Consider the following 22,773-nt stretch of genomic DNA (forward strand, 5'->3'; position numbering starts at 1 on the left):
TTTTGGGCCGGAGGCCGGAAAGAGGTAAGGGAGGTAAGTTGATGTGTGCATTGTATGATGACACAAGTGATTGGATGAATTTCATATAATGAATATATGAATGATTGGGTTGGTTATTGAATAATGAGGTTTGAGGAGTTGAAGTGTGGAAATTGGTAATTTTGGGTGAAATTGTATAGATGAGGTATGTTTGATTTTGGTTGAGATATATTATGTGGTCATATATGTGAGTATGATTATTGATGCCTTGATGGTATGATAATGCATGAGAGATATGTATGTTGTGATATATACTTGAGAAATGATTAAGGTTGATTTGGGGGTGAAACCACGTGATAGTGAGTATGATATTGGTTATGTATAATGATGGTTGACTGGAAATAGTATTGTTGGAAATTGGGATGAGAAAGGATGTATGACATGTTGATATGTTTGTAATTTAGCCATTTGTTTGAAATGGGTAAAGATGGTTATATGGCAGTTTTGTGAATCGTGGTAAAGTGTTAATGTATGAGTTGAGAAGGCTTGATGTTAATTTTGATATATTTTGATTGGTTTCAAAAAGGGTTGAAATTGGCATGTTTTGGTTGATTTTGAAAAGAGTTGAAAATGGCTTGTTTTGAAAATGGCACTTTGTGGTTTTGTATGAAAAACATGGTTTTTGGGCATACTTTGACGGGACATAACTTGGACTACAGATCTCTGTTTTGTGCCAAATCTGTTTAGAAATGAAATTGGATCCGGGATGTCCATGCCGTTCGAAGAATGGGTGAAAAACGATTTAAAATGAGAAAGTTATGTTCGTCAGAAGATTGGGGGTTGAATTTGTGAATTCTGCAGCTTTTAACTTAGAAAATTTTTAGCAGAATGACCCTCCACGCGTAGGCGCACATGGCGCGTACGCGTCGTTCTTCAAGAAGGCACCATCCACGCGTGCGCGTGGTGTGCGCGTGCGCGTCGATGCGCTGCACCCATTGCCCAGCCATTTTCCCGAGAGTTGTGCCAGAGTTGTGGCAGTCTTGTGCCTGGGGCGCAAGTGTACCCACGCGTACGCGTGGCTGACGCGTACGCGTCGTTGTCTATTTTTCAATCCGCGCGTCCGCGTGAATGGCGCGTATGCGCCGATGAGTTTTGTGGCCATCCACGCGTGCGCGTGGAGTACGCGTACGCGTGGCCCTATTCTTCATCCCAAAGTTGATTTTTGAGTTTTAAAAACTAAATCTCATACTTCTAAGCCTCCGATCTCATCTCTTATGTATTAAATCATTATGATATGCCTAGCAATGAGAAAGGAGCTAGGGGATGTGGTAACTTGCGAGTGAAGCAAGGGGAAAAGTTATGATCAATGATGATCAACGATGATTATATGAGATATGGAGGATGACGGTGGGAGTACCGTGTATGCCATGAGCCGAAGGGCTATATTTATTGATAAATGGCTGGTTCTTGAATGAACCATGAGCCGGATGGCTGAGTTATTGCCGAGTCACGGCAAAGCCATTATTGATTATGGCTGAGTATAAATGCATATATGATTAATGAATGAATGTGTTAAATGGATAATGATGGAAAATGTTGAAATGTGATGAGTAACCCCGGGTAGTAGGCAGTGGCGTTGTCCACTTGCTCCGGGTATGAGACGGAAAAGGATGTTTATGATAAATGAGTTAATTATGGAGTTTTGAATGAATGTAACTCTAATACCTGGGTAATAGTAAGGGTTGGGGTGCGTCCCACTTGCTCCAGGTTAATGTTTGAGATTTGATATCAATGAGGATTGATAATATGAATTGGGATTGAATGAATATATGTTTGAGATACCTGGGCAGTAGCAAGGGTTGTGGTTCGTCCCGCTTGCTCCGGGTTAATGCTTGAGATACCTGGGCAGTAGCAAGGGTTGTGGTTCGTCCCGCTTGCTCCGGGTTAATGCTTAAGATACCTGGGCAGTAGCAAGGGTTGTGGTTCGTCCCACTTGCTCCAGGTCAGAGATTGTGACGCCTGGGTAGTAGCGGCAGTAGTGGTGAATCCACTCGCTCCAGGTTGAGCTTTTAAACACCCGCCTGGGTAGTAGCCGCAGTAGTGGTTGTTCCACTGGCTCTGGGTTGAGCGGGTAGTAGCAAGGGGGTTGTAGCTCAAACCTACTTGCTCCGCAAGGGGTGTTTCTGTCCAACGGTTAGCTACCAGGACATGTCGGGTTGGCTATATAACCGACAGATGATATCATCAGCCATAGGGCAGGCATACATCATTTGCATATGTTTGAATTGTTTGGGTTTGCCTATTTGTTTTGGATTTCTATATCATATATGCTATGTTACCTGATTACGTGCTACTTGCTCTACTTGTACCTTATTTGTGTATTACTTGTCTGTATTGCTTGCGTTTGTACAACTGAGAGATCCCTCATGTTGGTGTCGGTGGATGTTGGGGGTTGTTCTTGATGAGATGAATTGATAATGCGATTGCATGATGATGATGATTTTTGAATGAGATTATTTGAGCCCCCTGGGTAGATGCAGTGATGTGATTTCACTAGCTCCAGGCGAGGGTATGATGTATTGATATAGAGTTGCTGCGGCAGTAGTGGTGAATCCACTCGCTCCAGGTTGAGCTTTTAAACACCCGCCTGGGTAGTAGCCGCAGTAGTGGTTGTTCCACTGGCTCTGGGTTGAGCGGGTAGTAGCAAGGGGGTTGTAGCTCAAACCTACTTGCTCCGCAAGGGGTGTTTCTGTCCAACGGTTAGCTACCAGAACATGTCGAGTTGGTTATATAACCGACAGATGATATCATCAGCCATAGGGCAGGCATACATCATTTGCATATGTTTGAATTGTTTGGGTTTGCCTATTTGTTTTGGATTTCTATATCATATATGCTATGTTACCTGATTACGTGCTACTTGCTCTACTTGTACCTTATTTGTGTATTACTTGTCTGTATTGCTTGTGTTTGTACAACTGAGAGATCCCTCATGTTGGTGTCGGTGGATGTTGGGGGTTGTTCTTGATGAGATGAATTGATAATGCGATTGCATGATGATGATGATTTTTGAATGAGATTATTTGAGCCCCCTGGGTAGACGCAGTGATGTGATTTCACTAGCTCCAGGCGAGGGTATGATGTATTGATATAGAGTTGCTGCGGCAGTAGTGGTGAATCCACTCGCTCCAGGTTGAGCTTTTAAACACCCGCCTGGGTAGTAGCCGCAGTAGTGGTTGTTCCACTGGCTCTGGGTTGAGCGGGTAGTAGCAAGGGGGTTGTAGCTCAAACCTACTTGCTCCGCAAGGGGTGTTTCTGTCCAAAGGTTAGCTACCAGGACATGTCGGGTTGGCTATATAACCGACAGATGATATCATCAGCCATAGGGCAGGCATACATCATTTGCATATGTTTGAATTGTTTGGGTTTGCCTATTTGTTTTGGATTTCTACATCATATATGCTATGTTACCTGATTACGTGCTACTTGCTCTACTTGTACCTTATTTGTGTATTACTTGTCTGTATTGCTTGTGTTTGTACAACTGAGAGATCCCTCATGTTGGTGTCGGTGGATGTTGGGGGCTGTTCTTGATGAGATGAATTGATAATGCGATTGCATGATGATGATGATTTGTGAATGAGATTATTTGAGCCCCCTGGGTAGACGCAGTGATGTGATTTCACTAGCTCCAGGCGAGGGTATGATGTATTGATATAGAGTTGCTGAGGCAGAACAACTGGTGATGATTTTTGCTTATGATTTTGAGTCTGATTCGTGGAAGAATCAGCGAGTTGGGAAGCATGTGTAACATGAACTAGATTTAGTATCCCCTTACGACAGATGCCTATTTATGGATTAGTGAGAATCTAGGCTGGATACTTGGAGAAAAGGAGTTTAGGATGCTTAGTGAGTTTTTATTGCAGTGCATTGTATTTATTTGGTACTTTTACCGTACTGGAAACCCATGGGCCCGGGGTTCTCATTCCGTATATATCTCTTGTTTTTCAGATACAGGTTCAGGTGCTCAGAAGTGAGCTGCGGTTCGTCTGAGAGACGGCGAAGATATTTATTTTCTCTACTTTGTGTTTTGTTTAGAATCTCTCTACCTTTGTTTTGAAAAGATTATATTATGTGTTGAACTCTTTTGGAACTTGCCTATAGAGGCTCTTATGTTTCCTTTGGGAGAGATTAGGATGTACTGCTGTCAGTTACTTTCATACTGTACCCTAGCCGGCCTAAACTTCGCGGGTCGCGACTAGTGGCTATTTACTTATGTTATATATATCTATCTGTTATCTATCTCTTAATCTCCTTTATGCCTTGTCCGTATATCGCTTTCGGCTTCACGTTTTATCTTTTCATTTTCGAAACGTGAGTGATACGTCTTCGCGATTTTATTTCTACTCTCTTCAGGCTTCTCGATTAATACTCCTTTCGAAATTACCTATAGTTATATATTAAAAATCCACCTGAGAGTCGTACCACCGTAATATCATTGACTTATGACTCGAGCATAAGGATTTGAATATTAGGGTGTTACACTTTATGTTGTCGCAGTCATCACCATAAAGTGTAAGATGAGTGAGGGCGTGGAAGTTGGGCATCCATAATAGATCCATCATTTGTTGCTCGCAAATTCCCACACCAAGTGATTTCAAGTTAGTCGGCAAACCACCCGCTGGCAACCTGCAAATGTTTGGGCAACCATATATCTCGAGATGAGTCAAGTTGGGTGCAACCAGTCCTCCTCCTGCAAATGACACTAATTCCGTGCAGTAAGTAATGGAGAGACGTTGAAGAGCAGCGTGTGGTGGCTTTGACATTGACACTGATTCCAGATTCCTACACCCTGATATCTGGATATTCTTGAGAAAGGGAAAGGCATCCAACGACAAGGAGGTCAGTGAATCACAGCTGGAATTTATTTGTAGGTCTACCAAGTCATACTTGTGCTGCTGTTGCTGAAAACAATTGCCCGGAAAGGATACATGAGAGCACCCTAGGATGTCTATTTCTTGCAGGCAACGTCGATGGTTCATGCTAATCATTGCCTTTAATGCAGACTCCCTCACAAAATCGCTTCCCCTAATTCTTAAAGTATCCCCATAAAGAAACATAGCCTGGCTGTGCCGTAGTGCAACATCGCGGGGTAAATATAGTTTGCGAACTTTGGAAACATCCGACAAAGAAGAAACGATTGTGAAGAATACCTGATTAAGCATCTCTTCCTTCAACATTGGGCAATTTCTTATTTCAAGCTTCCTAAGTTAAGGAAATGTTTTCGACTCAGATACGTGCCACACCTACCAACATGGCATGTTATCAAATACCAAAGTCTCCAGTGAGGGAAACGGTGCAATATGCGAAGAATGATGATCTCCTTCATTCTTGTAAAACTTCTCGCCAATACTCCTCACCTGATCCAAACCTCGAATGCGTAGGGACTTGAGAGATGGCAGCTGTCCAAGTGAAGGCAGCATGCAGCAATTCTTGCAACACTTTAGAGATACACATGTCATATTGTTGTAGGAACATCACCCCAACCAATCTGGAAATATTGTACCCTTGTATCCCTTGATTTTCAACTCTTTCAACCCATTCTGCGGTTGCAACGTATCGAGCATGACTTTTTCTCTTTGTGTGTCTGAAACCATATCTTCGCCTGAAGACCATTCCAACCATAATTCATCAATGTGCTTCTTATCCATTATCTTTGCACTCTCTGCTTGTTCCACATCAACAATATTCTCCAACTTCTTAATCTCAAGGGGTCCATGAAGATTTTCCAACCCCCCTAACTCCTGGATTCCACTGTCTTCATGCTTGCCAACAACAAAGGAACTTAAAACGTGCAACTCTTTCAATTCGCTTATTTTTCTGGGCATTTCTTCAAAAGCAGCTTTTCTAATATCGAGATGTCGCAACTTCAAAAGATTATGCAAACCACTAGGCAGCATAGTTAAATTAGAATAATGATACAACTTCAAGGTTTGTAAATTAGACAACTTGCACAAAGACTCTGGCAATGTCTCAATATTCGTCCAAGACAGATCCAAGTAGCACAGATGGACTAATTCTTTAATTGAATCAGGCACCACAAGTATACTCAAGGATAAAGATCTCACGTACCATGACGCCACACCACATTTACAGAAGGATAAAGCTCTCAAGTATTTAAACTTTGATAATATGTCCCATGTTGCTGCTTCAATATTGCAGTTGGAAGATGAGCAATAGCCAAATAATAATAATGTTCTCAAAGATTTTACTTGAGAAATCAAATTATGAAGTTTTGAGCTACAATAACATAAATTTGCACACAAATGTCGAGGCTGAATCCTTATCTCCTCCTCTTTACCAAGTTCTTCTAGATTGCAATAGAAATCTCCGGCAAGGAATATTGCTAAGTCATGCAAGAGATCGTGCATCACAAAATAATCATCCCCGTCATTATTCTTTGTAAAAAATAATCTGGAAGTTAGTTCATCAAAATACTCGCAACTAATTTCTTCTAAACTCTCTCCTTTCTTTGGTGTTGGTAAAAGATCTTCTGCCATCCACAAAGGGATTAATTCATCTTTCTCAAATTCATAATCCTTGGGAAATAAAGCACAATAAACAAAACAACACTTTAAATGTGGAGAAAGATGGAAGTAACTTATCAGTAATGCTAGAATAATCTTACTCTTCTCCACAGAAAATCCCCAAATATCATTCATTAGTATCTTGTTCCATTCCTCAACATCATGCTTAGTACGTAACAAGCGACCAAGTGTTTCTGCAGCTAATGGCAAGCCATCACACTTCTTGACAATCTTTCTGCTTATTTCTTCAAGTGCTGCTCTCCCATTTGATTCTAGAAAAGATACATTGTTAGCAAACACTGACCAACCATAGTCTTCTGACAACCCTTTTAGAAAATAAGGGCGACAGTTCTGAACTGCTAGAGCAACATTTTCCTCGCGAGTAGTCAGAAGAACAATACTTCCCTTTTTCCCATTTTGTTGGAAAGAGGTCATAAAATTACTCCATTTGTCACCATCATCACTCTAAACATCATCAAGAACAAGAAAGAACTTCTTATTGGACAATTCTCTTTTCAAAGCATTTTGAAGTGAATTGAAATCATCGAGACTACAAGTACCTCCATGGAGTTGCTTTATGACATTCCTTGTAGTCTCAACAACTTCAAACTTCTCCGAAACGCAAACCCATGCTTTCAGATCAAATCCCTTCATGAACTCATCCTTATTGTTGTATAGCCATTGGGCTAAAGTTGTTTTACCAACCCCACCGATGCCAACAATAGCTATCACAGACAGGTGATGCTCATTGTTGTCCTTCAGCATCTGGACTAAGGCCTTCTTGTCATCCTCCCTGCCATACACATTCCCTCTCACAATAGAACTGGTTGGAGTCCTCCATGATGAACTACCAGTGGGAATCTTTTCAAGACGAAGGAAATCTTTTTGTTTTCCAAGATCCTCAATTCTTCTAACTACCCCTTCCATCTTGTCTACCATGTCATCTCTATGTCTGTTGATGAAGAAGCTAAGGGAACAGCAAGAACTTTCCTTCTTTTGTGTGGTGGCTTTGATGAGGACAGTGTCCAGCAAGTCTTCAGCACAGTAAACAGCATCCCTGAGATTATCGAGCCACTTCATCACCGATGGATTGCCAAACTGCTTCATCTCAGCATCAGCAACAAGAGCTTCAGCACCCAACAGAGCAGTCTTCAGCCTTTGAATCAAGTCAGAGCCAAGCTTCTTTCCCAGGACGAAGTTGACAGCATCAGTTGTAAGGAGCCTCTCAAAGACAGTGTTAATGAAGCCATTAAGAAAAGCTCCAGCAACAAGTACAGCAGCCATGATATGATCTCAACAAGTGATCAGAGATTTAGATATGAAGGTGTGTAAAAAATGCAACGCTTGCAGGCTTTGTAACCGAACTGTGTGTTGGTTTATCAACAGTGAAATGAAGAAGCAGTTCTCAATAATTTGTTGGCAATAAGACAAAGATAATTGACCATACAGGGTCTGAGGGGCCTAATAATTTGATTGTTATTTTGGAAATCGGAAGGTGCATGCAACTTAATTTTCAATTTTGCCTTCAATTTTTGTTGTTATCTTTCATTTCTAAAACTTTGAAACAATCGATGTGATTGCAAGACGTGAAATTGTAGTTTTTGTGGAAATTTCGTACAATGTGATGTGATGAGGAGTTGCTCTCCTTCTAAGTTCCAATAATTTAGCTTTATTCAGTGTATTCCTTTTATGATTGTGTGGTGCTTCTAACTTGTTAGCTAGAGGACATTGACTTCAAGTCGTCATGTGGAAAGTTTCAACTTTCAACCAACATGTTATGTTATAGGACCAGCTTCAATAGTACTTCTATACTGTTCTCTCTCAAACATATCAAATAGAAGTAGTTATGCTAACCAAGTTGGGTTAATCTTTAGCTCACTAGTCTGCTTAAGTAAGTCTCAGGAATTCAAATCTTGCCTTGTATATGCAACAACTTATTGGTCAGCCGCAAACATTTAAATGGAGGTTTGAATCACAGCGGATTAGTACTTTGCCTGCTGGATTAAAAGATATCATGGGAAACCAAGAAAAAAAAAGTAGTTATGCTATATAGCATATTAGTTACTACTCGGTGTTAGATTGAGAGTTATGGTATTTTGAATTTGGATCCTCTAAATTTTGAATTTTCACTTTAGAGGGTAAAATGTGATCTCTCACTCTTGAATGATTTATCCCTCATATTTTCTCTTGGTCCTACCTATGAAATAAATAGTGAGAGATCACACTTTACCTCTAAAGTGAAATTCAAAATTTAGAAGATCTAAATTCTTAGTATTTTAGCTATTATAGATTTACAGGTAGTTATCAAGCAGTATTTTTCTTGGATTTAGTATCGACTAGTAGAGTTTTTCTTTTTCTTTCTTCCTTCTAAAATATATTTTTTTTTGTTAGGAAAAAAACTCAACACCAAATAATAGAGAGAGAGACTTAAGTTTTGTTTCTACCTTATAGATAAAATACAAAGACGAAAGAAACATAAACTAAAGAATTCTAAAATCATTATGTATTTTTAATATATAAAAGTAGATACATAAGCATACACCACATTACTTTTAAGACATTTCTTTTCTCCTACTAATGCCATGTCAGTAATATTGCTTATTTGGCACAACTTTAGAATCAATCACTCTATTCTTGCCAAATCAACTATTATTTCTAAATCAGCAAAAAAAATAAAATATACAAATAAAAAACTAAAAAATAGAATCTAATAAACTTGCAACCTCCAAATATATTGAATTCATATTCCTATATTTATTATATCTTACCGTCATAACTTATAAACAATACAATAAATTTATAACTGCAACAATTAATTTATAAATTAAAAGTTTAAAAAATGGAAAATATATTTTATTATTATAATTATGTTTATTATAATCATTTTAATTTTTGCCAATGAATTATACCTCAAATGGCATAGTCTCCCATATTGATTGCGAGTTCGAGTCTCTATATATTTAGTACAAAAAAATAATCATTTTAATTTTTAGAAGTAACACTAGGTACAAAGAACTATTATTGTAGTTTTTACTTATTATTAAAAACAAATTCTATTTTATTTTACCAATATAAATTTTGAAAAGAATATTTGAAAACTAAAAAAAAAAAAAATTTATTAAAAGAGTATCAAAACGAAACCAAAAAATATGATATTAAACATACATTTTCATATTAGATACAAATAAAAAACTAAAAAATAGAATCCAATAAATTTGTAACCTCCAAATATATTGAATTCATATTCCTATATCTATTATATTTTACCGTTATAAACAATACAATAAATTTATAACCGCAACAATTAATTTATTAATTTTTATAAATAACTCACTAAAGGTAATAAACATCCATATACTTAATGATAACAAGAATTGAATATTGGAATAGGAAAAGATCTTCACAATTTTAGCAACTATAAACGAAATTGATGACAAATTAGGATGAAACTATGTTAAATGTAAAAAGTGTGAGAAGAAAGCATATAAAAAAAAAGAAACAACTACATTTGTGGCACATGTAATCAAACACCACAATATCCAACAATAAGGTAACTCTATATACTTTTCACAATCTCATCTATCAAATTATTAGTTGCTAGCCTAATACTTATTTTAGGTTCATAATTTAATTAAAGGTTTTAGATCAACCGTTATAAACAATACAATAAATTTATAACTGCAATAATTAATTTATAAATTAAAAGTTTAAAAAATGAAAATTATATTTTATTATTATAATTATGTTTATTATAATCATTTTAATTTTTGCCAATGAGTTATACCTCAAATGGCATAGTCTCCCATATTGGTCGCGAGTTCGAGTCTCTGTGTCTTTGGTAAAAAAAAAATAATCATTTTAATTTTTAGAAGTAACACTAGGTACAAAGAACTATTATTGTTGTTTTTACTTATTATCAAAAATAAATTCTATTTTATTTTACCAATATAAATTTTGAAAAGAATATTTGAAAACTAAAAAAAAATTATTAAAAGAGTATCAAAACGAAACCAAAAAATATATGATATTAAACATACATTTTCATATTAGATACAAATAAAAAACTACAATTCATAAAGAACATGTCTTCGCAAGAACCTGCGACAAAAAGAAGAAAGCACCAACTCTAACAACTAACAAAAAAAGGAGGACGAGCGCCACATAAGATGACTAGCCACATAAGATGACTAAGTCCATCAACTAAAACAAATACAAAAATCAAACTACCAAATAAAAATGTCACTTTGTACAACTCCAACATCCAAATCTTTTGTACTACAAATTATTTAAAATAAAATACCTTTTATATTTAGCTTCAATTTACACATATTTAATTTATTTATACAAAACATAACAATTTTTAATATTTATTATGTACTATCATTAATTTACCGTCTCGCGCATCACGCGGGTCTCATTCTAGTTTCTAATAAAAGTTAATAATGCATGCAATGGAATGAATTTGTAGTGAATGGCAAGATAGTTGAGATTGAAATGGAAGAATAAATTAAACATGTAAAACCATAACTTGATACAATTTGATCTAACAGAAATTTTTAAAATTTATTGGCTTATCCAAAATTATAATATTGGAAAATTTTAAGAATTTGATCTAAATTTTTGTAATAACGGATCATACTTGTGTTTTTAATTCATGAAAGATGCAACAAAAATGCAAGTCGAGGAAGGTTTCAATTTTGTGCGAGAAAGACAATAGTATAGTTTTCTGCAATTCTTTTTAGTGATTAAGACACTTGTGATTGTTTCTTTTTTTTTTTCTACTTCTTATTTTTTTCTTCTTTGAGAGATAAATTATACTTTAAATTTTTCAATAAGAGTTTTGGAAGCTATATAGTCCTCCATATTGTAAAATTTTGAAGAGAATATACAATGACCATAGATAGGATCATGAGCTATTCTCTGTTTTAATAGGTTTGAGCCATTCCCTTACAGTTATTACTGCTTCAATTCAGAAATGCCTTGAATTCGAGGATGCTAAAGTTCAATTTGATGCTATTTCTAGCAGGTTAATTGCATTTCACTAACAACTTAATTAACATCGGATGAACAGTTTTCTAATATATAAAATATTTATTTTACACACACATCTACTGATACAAATTCATGAACACACAATTTCTTGATATTATAGGTAACGTGTACTAAGAATATAGAGTTTATATTTAAAGGCAAGTGACAACTTCAAACTAGAACACCTCCAAAGTTCAGTCTCAAACCAAAAATATTTTTTTTTTCAGCTCTTCTTAGGAATAGATAAGTAAGCCTTCAAGAACCAAAGTTCAGTCTCAGCTATCAGAAAAAATTTCACCTTAAGGAACAACACCAATAAGGAAGCACAAGAATATTTCACTCAAAACTCAAAAGGTTCTTTAAAGATGATGGTTTTCAGTGGCTAAGAGAAGGGTGGTTGAATATTAGCCCCTTTTTTCCTTAGTTATACTTGCTGGTCTTTGAGGAGACTTTTTTATTTTTGTCTCGTCCCTAGCCACGAGACTTTTATTTTTGTCTCGTCACTTGGCATGAGATATTTTTTGGTTTTAGCTCCTATGCAGTAGAAACAGAAATGGAGTAGAAGAGAGAGAGAATTACACCCAGATATATCCTGGTTCAGCTGCTAAGTGCAGTGCAGCCTACATCCAGTCTCCATCACAACAATGATGGAATTTCACTATAACCTTCACTGATTACAGACTGTAAAGTGCTAACCTAACTTACAAGGGGATTCCCACAGAATCATGAAACACAACATAGATGAACAAAGGAACTCTAAGGACATCTATGGCTTTTTCTTTTAATTTTGTACTCTCTGTCTTTTTCCGCTCTATGGCTTTTTCATACAAACCTCACAGTTTGCCTTTTTCCATGAGACTCAAGACATGACAAAATTAAACAGAAAAATTACAAAACAGAAAATATTGAAGGAGAAGAAAAACTGTAAGCTTAGGTAGCTATGAGACTTCTATGCCTTGCACTCTCACTACTTACTTCTTTTCCTTGAATCAAACCGTGACTGTTCTCCTTTTTATAGAAGAGAGAAGCCTCCACAGTTGACACCAAAACCAAGCTTAACTTCTTCTTCTTCTTCTTCAAGAAACTGGTTCGGCCAGAGAGAGAGAAGAGATAACCCATGCAAAACCCAACATGCAATTGCCTCTAGTCCTTCCTTGGTCATCACTCTTCATCAATCCGGGCGCTCCATCCTTGGCTTGCTCTCCAAGATAGATTTCTGGCCCTTGATGCTTCATGATGATGATAGCTTCATCTGCTCCAATCTCTGCCTCCTCCATCACTTCGTCAATCTAGCTACTTCTTGTGATGGTTGAGCAGAATCAAAGACAAGCCATCCTTCCAAAGATTTCCTCCTTGCTGGCCGAATCTTCTTCATCCATTTTTGGTATGGAGAAGCTAAGATCTCATCACAAAATCATACCATAAGTGATAAGAATCTCAGCCACTATATTTTTTATGTTTTCTTGCCATCATCATGATGGTCTTTAGGCTTGCTTTCCCTTCCATTTGGTAGCTTAATGTAGCTTCTGTGGTTGCTGTGATATGACCGAAGGAAGAAGAAAGAGATGAGAGAGTAGGAAGAAAGGCAATTAATGTGTTTGAATTAATTAATTAAAAATGGGTTGCTTTTACTTCCCTTAGGTGGAGTAGCGTGTAGCATTGATAATCACCATCAAATCAATTGACAATTTCTCTCTCATAGTTCCCATGCAATGAATGATAATTGAATGAATTTGAAATCTATCACATGGTAAAGTGTGGGATCCGTTGAAGGCATATGGCAATAACAACATTTGCTTTCCTGATTAATTATTTTTGGATCATGCATTGGGTTGTATAGCAAAACATGATTAACTTGGGCTTGTAGCAATAATAGATCAATTTGGCCCAAGTAACACAATAATCAATTCAGCCATACTCAACATATATTCTTGCATGAATGCTGAAAGATTAAACCAATTGGGCTTAAATCAAAATTTCTGACCCAAATATCATTACCATGTTTTCAGCCACCATAATCACAGCATCTTAATACCAAGGCTGAATATTTTTTTATACAATTGGGCTTGAACCAGAATTCTTTTATTTTCAGCCCAAACATACCTGCATAGCAAAAATTAATTTATTAACATATGTGAATTAATATTTTTACTATTTATCAAAGTAATAATGTTTAGTCATCACAAATATTAGCTTAGAGTTTTCCAAACTCATCAAAAGAAAACAAAATCATAATTTTCTCAAGCCTTTTTAGTTTTTAATTTGAAACACTAAGAAGCCCAACACTTGAGAAACAAATATATGTGTGTGTCTTGTATATGTCTCTAGGATGCACTCGTTCAAATGAAGCTGCAGAAGCAAGACATTCCATATAAAGGCGCTGTTCTTTATTGCAGAAAAGGTTGTCTTCTGATCTTCAGGGAGATTTTCTTGTTCTACAGCTGATAATGCTTCATGTTATTGTTTAATTGGCGATCCCTGAAACACTAATACACAAATTAAAAAGCATGTCAAGACTAAGTGTTAGTCATCACAGAAACCAACTAAATTTAATAGGGCTATTAAACTTGGTTTCCTAAGCTGAAAATGCATTTGCTTTCAACAAGCAGCTATGCTTCAAACGAATGGATGACAGTTTTTTTTATAACTTGGTTGTTGTTGAGTTGAAAGATTCATACAGGATAGTAAAGTACATTCTTGAATTTGAAGTAGCAATAGAGAAGAAGGAAGGCATATTAAAAGAAAAAAAGCCATCACTTGAGTGAAGAAAATATATCTACTATCTTGTGAATGAATGCGTGTATTAAATAGTTAAACCATCACAAGTCACAACATGATGCAAAGAAGATATGCATGGCATGACAATTACCTATACCTGATCAGAGTTCCAATTCAGATATGCTTATGGAGGGCATGTGGGAAATTTTGGGCCAAATTTTAAGAATTTTTTGGCAGTTCTACTAGAGAGCTTGTATTGCAATCTCACCTCCAAATTGAAGAATTATGAGTCAAGAATCTGCAGTTACAACAACAACAACAACGAAGCCTTATCCCATTAGGTGGGGTTAGCTACATGGATCAATTGAGAATGTTGAGAGAAACTCCAAAAAGTGTTTGCTTGGGCCTTGTACATAGGAAATGATCAGAACTTTCTTGGCCGATACGCATTGATATTTTCTAACATCATTGCCTGAACTGTTCTGTTTATAAAAGCCTCGGCTTCCTGCAAAAGATGGTAAAAGTAGAAGCAAGATTGTTAAAGGATATTTGAAGCTGCACTTGCCATTTCTGGAAGGCTGAAAATGAGTTTCTCATTTTGTTGGAACATGAAGTAAATTCTTTCGTAACTTTTAATTCCAGAAAGTTGGGGGGTTACTATACAAAAACAACACTCCTCATGGCTCATGTAAGATGAAACTACTAAACTGAAGAGTTTAAACCGACAGTTTCCTGATTAATGAAAGGAAACAATGCAATTGTATGATACCATCATCATAGAGATGAGACTTATTAGGGAAATATTCTCCAGCTTTGGACATAATGAAATGTGTAATTGTTGGAGGGAGGTGAGGTGGAGAAGCTCATTGCACTTATAACTGACTTTGGCACTGCCCTGTATCAGTGTATCCGTATGTACTAAGCCATACTCATAAGTCATAACTCATTCACACCTTTCTTGAATCTTCTCTCCAAGAAAAGGTAATGTTTTAGGGGGTGGGGGAGACCAATATTTTTTTCATACAGTCTTATTAAAAATATTGTTGTCACTCTTGGATCTTGATCATCCAACCAAACTCTTGTTTAAAGAATCTTAACTACTGACAGTGCCGTGGAAGAAGCACACACTGATATGATGCACTTAATGGATTTTCTTTTAATGAACTGAATTTCCTTTTAGAAAATGATGATTCTTCACTTTCATTTATTCAAGGAATATTGTGTAAGTGCCAAGAGATTAGTTCCTGTGCTGTATGCACCTATGGAAAACCTTTTAAGCTAATTAATAATTGGTGCATTATTTTCAATATTCTTGAGTTGTGTTGTACAGTCAAATTGAATTGCTTTTTGTAGTTCTCTTTGATTTTTTCAAAGGAGATACAGAAAGCAGATGAAATGGAAGAATATAACATGGTATATTCAACCAGGCTAGAAACCAAGCTTTTCCCCTTCTTGTGTGCACATTTGGATTTTGGAAACATTAAGGTACTAGTTATATAGAATGCATCTCTATAATTTTCACAGGCAAGATACTTAATTGTATTTTATAGTAACTGATATGGCTATTATAACTTGGTCAAATGTTATATGTTACCTACAACATACACCAAAACGAATATCATAACGTTCTGACATGATATTATTCTTCTTTAATACAAATTATTCTTGAATGTAACTGTTAATATCGCACCTCACATATAAGGGAGGTAAGACATTTTAGGAAACATATAAGAATAGAGACATAACTATTTACACACTCACTGACTTGAGTGTTGGAGTGCCTTTTGCATGTACCCCTTGTTTTTTCTGTACCAAGGTATAACTCTTCCCAGACAAAGAGTTCGGAATTGACTGCTGGAGAATGAGCTATACCTCGACCATTGCACAAGAACAGTAACATTATAGAATTATCTTTCACTCTAAGAATGGAGGTAATAAATTAAACTTGTCAAAGTCATAATTTGGAAGCAACCAAACATAATATAGGCACGCTATATATGGCAATAGTTAATAGCAGTAAAATATTGAAGAGAAGGCAGATAAATAGAATACCAAAGTCTTAACGTGGGAATAAAAAACTCTCAATGTGACAGATGAAAAAACCCACTGGAAGGTAAAACACTTCACTATTATCCAGATTAAAGCTACAAAGGTGTCTCAAAGATTACAAGCACTAGTAAACATACATGCACAAATCTTGTACAACAACATAAACACAACAACAAAATGAAGTCAATGATACCTATTTACAGACTTTCTCCCAGTTCTACTTGAGAGCTCAAATCACAATCACATCTCCAAATTGAAGAACTATGAGTGAAGAATTTCATTCAAACATGAAAAGATTTGACCATCTTATCATTCATTTGATCAGGTTAATACACCTAATCGGGATGTAGAGGGACTCTCCAAAAAGGCAAAAAGTGTTTGCTTGGGCCTCACACAAAGGAAAATTATCAGAACATGCTTGATAAATGCAGAATGATGTCTTCAACATTGTTGCACTCCCTTTTAACTTCAAAAACAGAACTGAAAGGGACAAATTCAGCTTTAGAAAAGATTGACATCAAAATAATGATACTGCAATGCAAAATTTTACAAAAGTAACTACATGCTCCCCAAGTTGCAATTGCCACAGAAGAGGTCTAATGCACATTTTATTAGTTGAATCCATAAAGAAAGCAATTCCTTGACTGTAGCAGTTATGTATCTCTTTAGGCCCCTGGAAAATCTATGAGATGGTATCCATAAGAAATGATATAAGATAGAACGGTTACAAATATCAATACCTATATATCCATCAAATTTATGTTACCTTCATAGAGAGTTTAGCTGCAACTATTCTTCTTGTAGCGTTCACCGAGCAAAAGACAGTCTTGAATTTGAAGTAGTAAGTGAAAGGAAGGAAGCTTTTCTCCTGCCATATTCTCCAACCTAAAGTAAATTGTAGAGAGGAATTGAGTAACTATACTTACCTGAAGCTAAAACAGAAATCACTTCTTTTGACTGAATGAAGGTAATGTAAGTATGGTTTATTTTATATAAAGATTATGTGCTGAAATCTTAGCCATCTGGGCACTTGTACCTCGGTAGAAGCTACCTGCAGAGGATGGTAAAAACAGTAAATTTGATTCATCCAGTTGCTTAATATATCTTATGAAATTCTTAAGTGCTGGATACATGAAAAAAAATATTGATTGTCTTTCAATTTTTATTTCATGGTAATTAATTCTTATATTCCTCTATAAATGCAATTTTATTGAAAAATATGAGTGTTAATAAGTATCACTTGTGCATGTGTGAATGTAATTGTGGTAGCATGTGTGAATCATGAAGATTAGAGAATTACCTTCTCAGAAATCTCTCTTCAGACAATTTGTTTGGAGTCCACTTGAATGGTGGGAATGTGGGAAATTTTGGGCCAGATTAGTTGATGCTTGTTCTTACAGTGTTCTCCCATCAAATCACAGTCTTGAATTTGAAGTAGCAAGAGAGAGGGAGGCGGCTTTTCTCCTTCCATATTCTCCAGCTTCTCACAGAATACAATGTGCAGTTGTTTAAGGGAGTTGAGGTGGAGAAGCTCGTTGCACTCAAATGTCTCCAGATTCTTGAGGCACCATATCTGAAGAGTGGTAAGGGAGGGAAGGTGAGGCAGCGAACCCACCTCTGGGTATGACTTTATTTATATTCTTACGCCCAAAACCATAAATGATAAAATGACTTTATGTTTTTCTCGAATAGATCAAAAATGCTTTAACTCTGAAATAAAAAAACTACTAACGTTATTTCAATACAAAAAGATCCAATACTAACAAGATCTCAAAAACAAACAAAACATCATTCAAAGAAAACTCTAAATTTACACCTTCAAACACACTTTAAATTTTATTTTAGTAGTTTTGGGATATGGTGCCCAAATACTCATTTTATTATCATTGAATCTTAGTATGATCTTTATTTTTTATGTTTAAATTTGTAGTGTTCATCTTTGGAATACAATGAACAAATATTTATGTTACCATTGGTCGCTCGTGACTAAGTAGTAAGAGAATTCCAAATTGAACTCGTGTATTGATAAAACAACAAAGAAATATACAAATAAAAGGAAAAAGAAAAGCTATGATTTGATGTGAATTGATATTTACAAAAAAGATGTGCACTGTCCTTCAATTTTTGTTCCATGTTAATTCTTATATATCTTCTTTTGTAAATACGATTTTATTGAAAAATATGAATGTTAATAAGTATTAGAGAGAGCAATGAGTTTGTGAAAGAAAGAAAAGATATTTGTTGAACTACAACTGCAAAGTGAGAGCTTCCCAGATAAATGAAAGAGAAGAATGCAATTTGGCATACGAGTTCAATTGTCTTAAAGAAAGAATTATTTTTCGCTTGAAAGAAATAGAAATTTATGCGTGTGTGAATTTAATTGTGGTAGCATGAGAAACATGAAGATCAGAGAATTACCTGCTCAGAAATCTCTAATTAGACAACTTCAATGGTGGGGATGTGGGAAATTTTGGGCCAAATTTATTGATGCTTATTCTTGCATAATCCTCCCAGCAAACGACACCGTTCAATTTTGAGTAGCAAGAGAGAGGGAGGCAGCTTTTCTCCTTCCATATTCTCCAGCTTCTGGCAGCATGAAATTTGCAATTGTTGAAGGGAGGCGAGGCGGAGAAGCTCGTTGTACTCCAATGTCTCTAAATTATCGAAGAAGCATATCTTGAGAGTGGTAAGGGAGGGAAGGTGAGGCAGCGAACCCACTTCTGGGTATGACTTTATGTTGTCGCAGTAATAACCCTTCAACTCTTAGATGAGTGAGGGCGTCCAAGTTGGCCAGACACGATAGATCCCTCATTTGTTGCACCCCAATTCCCCAAACAAGTGATTTCAAGTTAGGAGACAAACTACCCTCTGGCAACCATATATCTCGAGAGACTGTAAAGTTGGGAGTAGACTCTTCATGTCACGTGGTAATGCCTCCAACTTTGAGCACCATACGACTTGAAGAAGAGTCAAGTTAGGTGCAGCCAGTCCTTCTCCTGCAAATGGCACTAATTTGTGGCATCCACTAATGGAGAGACATTGAAGAGCAGCGTGTGGTGCCCCTGACATTGACACTGATTCCAGATTGCTACACCATTTTATCTGGAGATTCTTGAGATTGAGAAAGACATCCAACGACAAGGAGGTCAGTGAATCACAGCTGTCTATTAGTAGCTCTACCAAATCATACTTATGCTGCTGTAGCTGGGGGAATTCTAGTTTTCTACAGCTGAAGATGTGTATTTCTTGTAGGCAACGTAGATGGTTGATGCAAGAATAAGCATCAACAAATTTGGCCCAAAATTTGGCCCAAAATTGAACATAAAACGTGCAAATACCAAAATTTGCTGAGATGGCATTAGTACGAGGAGAAACATGTCTTAAAACTAATGTGGGTAAACTTATATATCTACTTTTATATAATAAGAAGAGTAATTATCCAAATCAGTCTCCGAGGATTTTAAAATCAGACATTTTAGTCCCTAAGAAAAATTAATAAACAGATCAATTCCCAAGGTTTTATTCCGGCAGACAAATCAGTCCCCAATTCACTTTCCGGCAAAGTAATTACCCAAATCAGTATCCAAAGATTTTAAAAATGGACATTTTAATCCCCCAAAAAAATTAATGTACAAATCAATCCCCAACGTTTCTCTCTATTAGACATAACAGTCCTTCGTCCAAAAATAAAATAAAATAAAATTATTATTATTAATTGTACAATAATATTGTACTATATTTTTTTGCATTTTTTGGACAAAAATAATGATAAATTTATTTATTAGATATATATATATATATATATATATATATATATATATAGTCACTCAATAATAATAATAATAATAATAATAATAATAATAATAATAATAATAATAATAATAATAATAATAATAATAATAATAATAATAATAATCAATAAAATTATTAGAGATTATTTTACAAGAAATTCAAAGTTAAAATCATTTGATATTTTTGCATTTTATATAATCAAAAGATGTACTATTTTAAAAAATATGTTTGTATTAAAAAAATATATATTTAATATAAATCTAAATTAAAATATTTTGTTTTAATACATATTTTTTAATACAAACATATTTTTTTTACATAACACATCTTTTAATTATATTAAATACAAAAATATCAAATGGTTTTAATCTTGAATTTCTTGTAGAATAATCTCTAATAATTTTATTATTATTATTATTATTATTATTATTATTATTATTATTATTATTATTATTATTATTATTATTATTATTATTATTGAGTGACTATATATATATATATATATATATATATATATATATATATATATATATAATGAATAAATTTATCATTATTTTTGTCCAAAAAATGCAAAAAATATAGTTCAATATTATTGTATAATTAATAATAATAATAATAATAATAATAATAATAATAATAATAATAATAATAATAATAATAATAATTATTATTATTATTATTATTATTATTATTATTATTATTATTATTATATTTTTGGACGAAGGACTGTTACGTCTAATAGAGAGAAACGTTGGGGATTGATTTGTACATTAATTTTTTTGGGGGATTAAAATGTCCATTTTTAAAATCTTTGGGGACTGATCTGGGTAATTACTTTGCCGGAAAATGAATTGGGGACTGATTTGTCTGCCGGAATAAAACCTTGGGGATTGATCTGTCAATTAATTTTTCTTAGGAACTAAAATATCCGATTTTAAAATCCTCGGAGACTGATTTGGGTAATTACTCTTCTTAATATATAAAAGTAGATATATAAGTTTATCCACATTACTTTTAAGACATGTTTCTCCTCCTACTAATGCCATGTCAGCAACGTCGCTTACTTGGCAAAATTTTAGAATTAACCACTCAATTTTTGCCAAATCACCTATTATTTCCAAATCAGCAAAAAAAATAAACGATACAAAAAAAACACCGATATTTAGAAATTAAGCTACAAAGACAATACATATCCCTATATTTATTATATCTTACCGTTATAAACAATACAATAAGTTTATAACCCCCAATAATTAATTTCTATAAATAACTCATTAAATGTAATAAACATCCATATTACAAATGTCATAATAATATTATTAATCATAATAAATTTTACGTTATAAATATTCAAATTTCATACTCTTTGACCTACTTATATAAGTCTCTTATCACTATTCTTTCAAATAACATTAAATTTAGCACAAAAAATTTATTTCCAAACTACACAACATCTCAAACTCATCTCAAACTTACTTAGACAATTGATTTATCAAAGTTTGCGTGGTTCGTCTATAAAAACATTAACAACCACAAACGAAGAGGAGCCTCTTTGCTTAGAAATGATTATATTAGATGAAAATGAAACAACTACATTTGTGGCACATGTAATCAAACAACACAATATCCAACAATAAGGTAATCCTATATACTTTTCATAATCTCATCTATCAAATTATTAGTTACTAACTCAATACTTATTTCAAATCAAAGTGCTACAACAATTTTTGTAATATTTGATAGCAAAGAAAAAAAAGTGTTGGGCACAACTACTTCAAATCTAATGACACTTCAGAAAAGTGATGACATTGAAACACCACCCTAATTAAAAAATTTGTGTAACCTTACACTTATATTTGAAGTCAAAGTAAATGATTTTAATCTCAAAAAAAATCATCAACAATGCACTGTTACTAAGACATTTGTTCCAACCAAAAACACTGAACTTCAACACTCATTACAACAAATAAAACAGGTAATACTCCAGAAAAAATTCACTTATTCAAGACATCATTTTTATTTTTCATTGATTATAGAAACCAACTTTGTAATACCCTAACTACCAAAGCTCACGCTTCCGGCTGCGTAACTCTGATAGCTCGGACATTACGACGACACTTATACTATTTAATACTAAAATATGAGCCTGTTTAAAAAATTTAAACCGTAAAACTGCTCCCAAAAATACTTTTACTATACAACGTACATCCATACATGCCATACAACTCACAGAAACTCATAAAGAGTACATCCATATATATATACATACATATATATAATTAATATTACAAACATTACCCAATACAATTCCTATCCCTCTTACAGAATATATCAAGATAAAGGCGAGGGTACAAAAAAATAATAATTTAAATCAATATAGAGCATCTCGATAACAAATAAATAAACTCTTCGTGACTTCTGCGCCCATATCCTGAAAGGGGAAAAATATAGGGGGTGAGAACATCATCCTCGAAAGGGTTCTCAGTAGAGGGTTTTTGGGAATTACTGTAATAGGATACGTGAAGATAAACCGTACCAGTGATTATTAACCGACTTATGCCTCTTTTCAAAAACAACAGTTTACAATAAAAGTAAAGTCGGAAATCATTTCTAAAAG

At 34.7% G+C, this 22,773-nt stretch overlaps 1 long non-coding RNA gene and 1 pseudogene across 4 annotated transcripts; both read right to left on the bottom strand.

The window, feature by feature from the left end:
• Positions 1 to 5,516: 5,516 nt before the first annotated feature.
• LOC112722448 (putative disease resistance RPP13-like protein 1) lies at positions 5,517 to 7,850 on the bottom strand (annotated as a pseudogene).
• An 8,572-nt stretch (positions 7,851 to 16,422) lies between these two features.
• LOC112739987 (uncharacterized) lies at positions 16,423 to 19,609 on the bottom strand. Of its 4 annotated transcripts, XR_011871697.1 has the most exons (5): positions 18,783 to 19,503; positions 17,665 to 17,937; positions 17,131 to 17,249; positions 16,927 to 17,046; positions 16,423 to 16,844 (listed from the first exon to the last, which is right to left on the bottom strand). It is a non-coding gene; the product is annotated as an uncharacterized lncRNA (long non-coding RNA). The 4 variants fall into 4 exon arrangements; XR_011871695.1 differs by lacking the exon at positions 16,927 to 17,046 and having other exon boundaries at positions 18,783 to 19,609; XR_011871696.1 differs by lacking the exons at positions 16,927 to 17,046; positions 18,783 to 19,503 and adding an exon at positions 17,401 to 17,415 and having other exon boundaries at positions 17,665 to 17,800.
• Between the last annotated feature and the right edge of the window lie 3,164 nt (positions 19,610 to 22,773).

The sequence above is a fragment of the Arachis hypogaea genome, chromosome 2, assembly GCF_003086295.3.
Source record: "Arachis hypogaea cultivar Tifrunner chromosome 2, arahy.Tifrunner.gnm2.J5K5, whole genome shotgun sequence".
In the NCBI taxonomy this organism is placed as follows: Eukaryota; Viridiplantae; Streptophyta; class Magnoliopsida; order Fabales; family Fabaceae; genus Arachis; species Arachis hypogaea.